Source organism: Salvelinus sp. IW2-2015, linkage group LG7 (genome assembly GCF_002910315.2).
Source record: "Salvelinus sp. IW2-2015 linkage group LG7, ASM291031v2, whole genome shotgun sequence".
Taxonomy (NCBI): Eukaryota; Metazoa; Chordata; class Actinopteri; order Salmoniformes; family Salmonidae; genus Salvelinus; species Salvelinus sp. IW2-2015.
Genome location: NC_036847.1, coordinates 30,382,916 through 30,390,989, shown reverse-complemented (window position 1 = coordinate 30,390,989; position 8,074 = coordinate 30,382,916). Strand labels below are relative to the sequence as shown.

General features: G+C 43.1%; 1 pseudogene; it reads left to right on the top strand.

The window, feature by feature from the left end:
* Positions 1–4,339: 4,339 nt before the first annotated feature.
* Positions 4,340–8,074, top strand: part of LOC111966814 (zinc finger protein 385A-like) — a 76,274-nt pseudogene continuing 72,539 nt past the window's right edge.

Genomic DNA, 8,074 nt, shown 5'->3' with positions numbered 1-8,074 from the left:
CTGTTTAGGGGAATGTGATGTGACGGATGTTAAGCCCAGGCCCAAGCCCAGGCTTCTCTGTTCTCTGACTGTCTCCCAGTCAGAGAACAGGGTTAGAGAGAGGGGAGGGAGAGAGAGAAAGAGAGAGAGAGTTAATGGCATGTACTAGATAGGCTCTGCTCACACTTACTGGTCTGACTAACAACATTGAACACTTTATGGAACACAAAGCCTTCAYTATTTMATCCTGGAATATCCMAGGCCTGAGGTCATCTGTCTTTGGCCTAAAGAGCAGGWACCTGGACYTCACCAAAGAAATTAGAAACACAGACATTGTCATCCTACAAGAAACATGGTATAGATGAGACGGACCCACTGGTTGCCCTCTAGGTTACAGCGAGCTGATAGTCCCATCCACCAAACTACCCAGTGTGAAACAGGGAAGGGACTCCGGGGGTATGCTAATTTGRTAYAGAGCAGACCTAACTCACTCTATTAAATTAATCAAATCTGGAAAATTTTACATTTGGCTAATTCTAAAGGAAATTATATCAACAGAAAAAAATGTCCTCCTGTGTGCCACCTATATCCCCCCACTAGAATCCCCATACTTTAATGAAGACAGCTTCTCCTCAAYCCTGGAGGGGGAAATCAATCATTTCCAGGCCCAGGGACATGTACTAGTCTGTGGCGACCTAAATGCCAGAACTGGACAAGAACCTGACACCCTCAGCACACAGGGGGACAAACACCTACCCGGAGGTGTCAGCATTCCCTCCCCCATATGCCCACCTAGGTACAACTACGACAACATAACCAACAAAAACGTGTCACTACTCCTGCAGCTCTATTACACGCTTGGCATGTACATAGTTAATGGTAGGCTTTGAAGGGACTCCTATGGTAGGTACACCTATAGCTCATCTCTTGACAGTAGTATTGTATACTACTTTATCACTGACCTCAACCCAGAGTCTCTCAGAGCGTTCACAGTCTGACACACATATCAGATCACAGCAAAATCACAGTCTACTTGAACAGAGCAATACTCAGTCATGAGGCATCAAAGCCAAAGGAACTGAACAATATTAAGAAATGCTATAGATGGAAGGAATATAGTTTGGAAACCAAACCAAACAAAAAACAATTAGGCAACAACAAATTCAAACCTTTTAGACAACTTCCTGGACAAAACGTTCCACTGTAATAGTGAAAGTGTAAACCTGGCAGTAGAAAATCTTAACAGTTTATTTGACCTCTCAGCTTCCCTATCAAATCTAAAAAATCTCAAATAGAAAACCGAAGAAAATGAAAAACAATGACAAATAGTTTGATGAAGAATGCAAAAATCAAAGAAAGAAATAGAGAAACCTGTCCAACCAAAAACATAGAGACGAGGAGAAACCTGAGTCTACGCCTTCACTATGGTGAATCACTAAAACAATACAGAAATACACTACGGAAAAAGAAGGACTCTAATCACTTCTGTTAAAATTGGAAAACACTAAACAAACAACAACACAAATAATTATCCGTCCAAAATGGAGATGTATGGGTAAACGATTTCTCCAATCTTTCTGGCTCTATAACAAAAAACAAACAGCAAAAACATATACAGTACATGATCAAATACAAATCTTAGAATCAACAATTAAAAACTACCAGAACCCACTGAATTCTCCAATTACCTTGAATGAACTACAGGACAAAATAAAAACACTCCAACCCAAAAAGGTCTGYGGTGTTGATGGCATCCTCAATGAAATGATCAARAATATAGACAACAAATTCCAAATGGCTATACTTAAACTCTTTAACATCGTCCTTAGCTCTGGCATGTTCCCCAATATTTGGAAACAAGGACTGATCACCCCAATCCACAAAAGTGGAGAGAAATCTGACCACAATAACTACCGTKGGATATGCGTCAACAGCAACCTTGGGAAAATCCTCTGCATTATCATTAACAGGAGACTCGTACATTTCCTCWGTGAAAACAACGTACCTAGCAAATGTCAAATTGGCATTTTACCATATTATCGTACAACAGACCACGTATTCAYCCTGCACACTCTAATTGACAAACAAACCAACCAAAAAAAAGGCAAAGTCTTCTCATGCYTTGTTGTTTTCAAAAAAGCCTTTGACTCAATTTGGCATGAGAGTCTGCTATWCAAATKTATGGAAAGTGATGTTGGGGGGAAAACATACGACATTATAAAATCCATGTACACAAACAAGTGTGTGGTTAAAATAGGCAAAAAATGCACACATTTCTTCCCCCAGGGCCGTGGGGTGAGACAGGGATGCAGCTTAAGCCCCACCCTCTTCAACATATATATCAACGAATTGGCGAGGACACTAGAACAGTCTGCAGCACCCGGTMTCACCCTACTAGAATCTAAAGTCAAATGTCTACTGTTTGCTGATGATCTGGTGCTTCTGTCCCCAACCAAGGAGGGCCTRCAGCAGAACCTAGATATTCTGCACAGATTCTGCCAGACCTGGGCCCTGACAGTAAATCTCAGTAAGACTAGTAATGGTGTTCCAAAAAGGTTCAGTCGCCAGGATCACAAATACAAATGTCATCTAGACACCATTGCCATAGAGCACACAAAAAACRACATATACCTTGGTCTAAACATCTGAGCCACAGGTAATGCCCACAAAGCTGTGAAYGATCTGAGAGACAAGGCAAGAAGGGCATTCTATGCTATCAAAARGAACATAACATTTGACATACCAATTAGGAATTGGCTAAAATTACTTGTAACATTTATAGAACTCATTGCCATTTATGATTGTTAGGTCTGGGGACCGGTCACCAACCAAGAACTCACAAAATGGGACAAACACCAAATTGAGACTCTGCATGCAGAATTCCGCAAAAACGTCCTCCGTGTACAATGCAGAACACCGAAGAATGCATGCAGAGCAGAATTAGGCCGATACCCGCTAATTATCAAAATCCAGAAAAGAGACATTAAATTCTACAACCACCTAAAATGAAGCGATTCCCAAACCTTCTATAACAAAGCCATCACCTACAGAGAGATGAACCTGGAGAAGTGTCCCCTAAGCAAGCTGGTCCTGGGGCTCTGTTCACAAACAGACCCCACAGAGCGCCAGGACAGCAAGACAATTAGACCCAACCAAATCATGAGAAAACAAAAAGATAATTTCTTGACACATCGGAAATAATTAACCAAAAAACAGAGCAAACTAGAATGCTATTTGGTCCTAGACGGGAGAGTACACAGTGGCAGAATACCTGACCAGTGTGACTGACCCAAACTTAAGAAAAGCTTTGACTATGTACAGACTCAGTGAGCATAGCCTTGCTATTGAGAAAGGCCGCCGTAGGCAGACCTGGCTCTCAAGACAAGACAGGCTATGTGCACACTCCGTACCAAATGAGGTAGAAACTGAGCTGCACTTCTTAACCTCCTGCCCAATGTATGACCATATTAGAGACACATATTTCCCTCAGATTACACAGATCCACAGAGAATTCGAAAACAAACCAGATTTTCATAAACTCCCATATCTTTTGGGTGAAATACCACAGTGTGCATCACAGCAGCAAGATGTGTGACCTGTTGCCACAAGAAAAGGTCAACCAGTGAAGAGCAAACACCATTGTAAATACAACCCATATTTATGCTTATTTATTTTCCCTTTTGTACTTTAMCCATTTGTACATCGTTACAACACTGYATATATACATAATATGACATTTGTAATGTCTTTATTATTTTGGAAATTCTGTGAGTGTAATGTTTACTGTTAATWTTTATTGTTTATTTCACTTTTGTATATTATCTACTTCACTTGCTTTGGCAATCTTAACATATGTTTCCCATGCCAATGAAGCCCATTGAATTGAATTGAACTGAGAGGCAGARAAAGAGAGAGAGATAGGCAGAGAAGGGTGTAGACAGATTAAGAGAGGTGCAGAGAGAGAGAGAGTGGCAGAGAGAGAGAKAGATAGGAACAATGATGTAGACAGAAGATGTTTCATAACCACTGCCTGACACTGGCAGCCCCTTCAAATGAAACACTGACTTGTCCTCACAAGATATGCTGGCTTCGTTTCTCTCCCCACTTTTTCCACTGGAAAGGTTTTAGAGGACAATCCCTAATGTGACATGTGACTGTTATCCACAAATGTGTGCCTGTGTGTTTCCCCTTATTCTATCATAGTGAGTGAGTTATTATAGCCCACTATTTTSTTTGCTGCAGTTGATGGAGATTCTCGTCATGTTTGGGAGAATGAATCCCAGGACACTTTCAAGGACATACAAGAGCCTACTGCCTGTACTATTCAGTGTGTGTATTTTGACCATGTCCCTCCCTCTCTGTAGGAGGTATAAACCGTGCAGGGGCGGTGCCTGCGTTCCTGCGGACCCCCACCATGATCCAGCCACACCTGGATATGAAGCCCTTCCTGCAGTTCCCCATGGACACAGCTCCACYACAACACAGCATGGGCCTGTTTCACAACTTCAACACTGTGAGTACTGTATACAACATTGTGAGTACACACACACACACAATACATACTCAACACACGAGCACAGCATACACATACAAACACACACCCAACAGATACTAACACAGAATATGCAGATACATATGCACAAACACACACACACACACACAGACACTCAAAAGACAACATGTACACATGGATGTAAACTCCAAATAACTTCACAGATCTTCATTGTAAAGGGTTTAAACACTGTTTCCCATGCTTGTTCAATGAACCATAAACAATTACAGCTGCAATTCTACAAAAAGTAGTGTTGCAGTTACAAAACATATTCATGCGAGACAATACATACAGTGATTAACTTTACAAATGTCTATGAAACAGCTGCATATAGTGTAGTACAGTAAATTTGCAATTACAAAAATACAGTAGTATACTGTACCTGTTCTCTGAATGTCCTTACTATGGTGGACACAGGAAAATCGGCTCAAATTGGGTTGTCCTGCTTCCCTCATTGTCAGTCCATGGACAAGAACATGGTCTATAACTGTTGCTCGAATTTCATCAGATATTTTCCACTCTTTGTCTTCCTCTTCCCCTTCGTCCTCCTCTTCCTCTTTCTTTGCCCTCCTCTTCATCGCCCACCTCGCATACGCACTCTCCTCGTCCTCTCACATTGTTTCTTCTATCCATTCTCAGACTTTCTCCTTCCCACCTTCAACAACCTGTTTGCTCTCTGAACTGGCTTATAATGGTTGTGTCGCATCATTTGAAACAGGTGAAATCAATTTTGAGTGGTTGTGTTCAATCAATGACATGTGTTCTCTATTTGCATTTGATTGTTGCCAGTTGTGTTTACCAGTATGGATGACATGTGCATTAGAGTGCAGAATGTGTGTTTGAGAATGAGAATGTGTTTAGAGTTTTGCTCAAAAGTCTAAGTGAGATCTGCAAATTGTGTTTTACCATGTGAAATGGTTTAAGGTATTGACAACAGACTGCATAATTAGCTAAATGAGTCCAGGCAACTGAGAACGTTGTACAGCCAATGGGTTTTAGTGTTTTAGCAATTGAGAAAAACTGTAAGGTCACAGTTATGAAAACTTAGGCACTAAAGAAGCCTTTCTACTGACTTTGAAAACACCAAAAGAAAGATGCCCAGGTCCCTGCTCATCTGCGTGAACATGACTTAGGCATGCTGCAAGGAGACATGAGGACTGCAGATGTGGCCAGGGCAATAAATGACAATGTCCGTACTGTGAGATGCCTAAGACAGCGCTACAGGGGGACAAGACGGACAGGGAGATCATCCTCCCAGTGGCAGACCACGTGTACCAACACCTGCACAGGATCGGTACATCCGAACATCACACCTGCGGGACAGGTACAGGATGGCAACAACAACTGCCCGAGTTACACAGGAACGCACAATCCTTCCATCAGTGCTCAGACTGTCCGCAATAGTCTGAGAGAGGCTGGACTGAGGGCTTGTAGGCCTGTTGTAAGGCAGGTCCTCACCAGACATCACTGGCAACAACGTCACCTATGGGCACAAACCACCGTCGCTCGACCAGACAGGACTGGCAAAAAGTGCTCTTCACTGACGAGTCGCGGTTTTGTCTCGCCAGGGGTGATGGTCGGAGTCGCGTTTATCGTCGAAGGAATGAGCGTTACACCGAGGCCTGCACTCTGGAGCGGGATCGATTTGGAGGTGGAGGCGTCCGTCATGGTCTGGGGCGGTGTGTCACAGCATCATCGGACTGAGCTTGTTGTCATTGCAGACAATCTCAACGCTGTGCGTTACAAGGAAGACATCCTCCTCCCTCATGTGATACCCTTCCTGCAGGCTCATCCTGACACGACCCTCCAGCATGACAATGCACCAGCCATACTGCTTGTTCTGTGTGATTTCCTGCAAGGCAGGAATGTCAGTGTTCTGCCATGGCCAGCGATGAGCCCGGATCTCAATCCCATTAACACGTCTGGGACCTGTTGGATCGGAGGGTCAGGGCTAGGGCCATTCCTCCCAGAAATGTACGGGAACTTGCAAGTGCCTTGGTGGAAGAGTGGGGTAACATCTCACAGAAAGAACTGGAAAATCTGGTGAAGTCCATGAGGAGGAGATGCACTGCAGTACTTAATGCAGCTGTTGGCAACACCAGCTACTGACTGTTACTTTTGATTTTGACTCCCCCTTTGTTCAGGGACACATTATTCCATTTCTGTTAGTCACATGTCTGTGGAACTTGTTCAGTTTATGTCTCAGTTGTTGAATCTTGTTATGTTCATACAAATATTTACACATGTTAAGTTTGCTGAAAATAAACGCAGTTGATAGTGAGAGTGTAACGATCGTCTGTGGTGGAAGAAGGATCGGACCAAAGTGCAGCGTGGTAAGTTTCATGTCTTTTTAATAAACAACACTGAACACTGGAAAAAACAATAAACGAAGTGAACAAACGAAACAGTACCGTGTGGTAGACAAACGGAAGACAAACACCCACAAACCAAAAGACAAAACAGGCTACCTAAATATGGTTCCCAATCAGAGAAAATGACAAACACCTGCCTCTGATTGAGAACCATATCAGGCCAAACGACAAACCCAACATAGAAACACAAAAACATAGATAACCCACCCAACTCACGCCCTGACCACACTAAAACAAAGAAAACACAAAAGAACTATGGTCAGAACGTGACAGAGAGAACGTTTCTTTTTTGCTGAGTTTACTATGCTGTAGTTACTGGCTCCCTTGAGATACCCTGTTAACTATCTTTCAAACTAACTGGACTGAAGAGCATCTTCCTTTATAGTCCTGTACTTACACTTCAGCAGCCACACACACACACACACACACAACACACACACACACACACACCACACACACACACACACACACACACACACACACACACACACACACACACACACACACACACACACACACACACACACACACACACACACACCCACACACACACACACACACACACACACACACTGACGACAGCTTTGTTCATGTGTGAGGGTTTACATATGCATTTGGTGGCAGTGGTGTTGTTTATTTGCAGGGTACATGGCTATGAAACAGGATTAGTTTAGAGCTGAGGTTTTTGTTCTCTTAATACACGTTTATAGAGCATTTACCAATGAACAATTTGCTTCAATTCAGCCACAAGATTAGGCGATTAGGCCTGCCTTCGCAGTTGGCGTTCCAATTCATCCAAAGGTGTTCAATGGGGTTGAGGTCAGGGCTCAGTCAAGTTCTTTCCACGGCGATCTCAACAAACCTTTCTGTATGGACCTAACTTTGTGCACGGGGGCATTGTCATGCTGAAACAGGAATGGCCTTCCCCAAACTTTTGCACCAAAGTTGGAATTACAGAATCGTCTAGAATGTCATTCTATGCTGTTAGCGTTGAGATTATCCCTTCACTGAACTAAGGGGCCTAGCCCGAACCACGAATTACAGCCCTAGACCATTATTCTGCCTCCACCAAACTTTACAGTTGGCACTATGCATTGGGGCCAGGTAGCATTTTCCTGCATCGCCTAACACAGATTCATCGCCGGACTACCAGATGTTAACGTGCTTCATT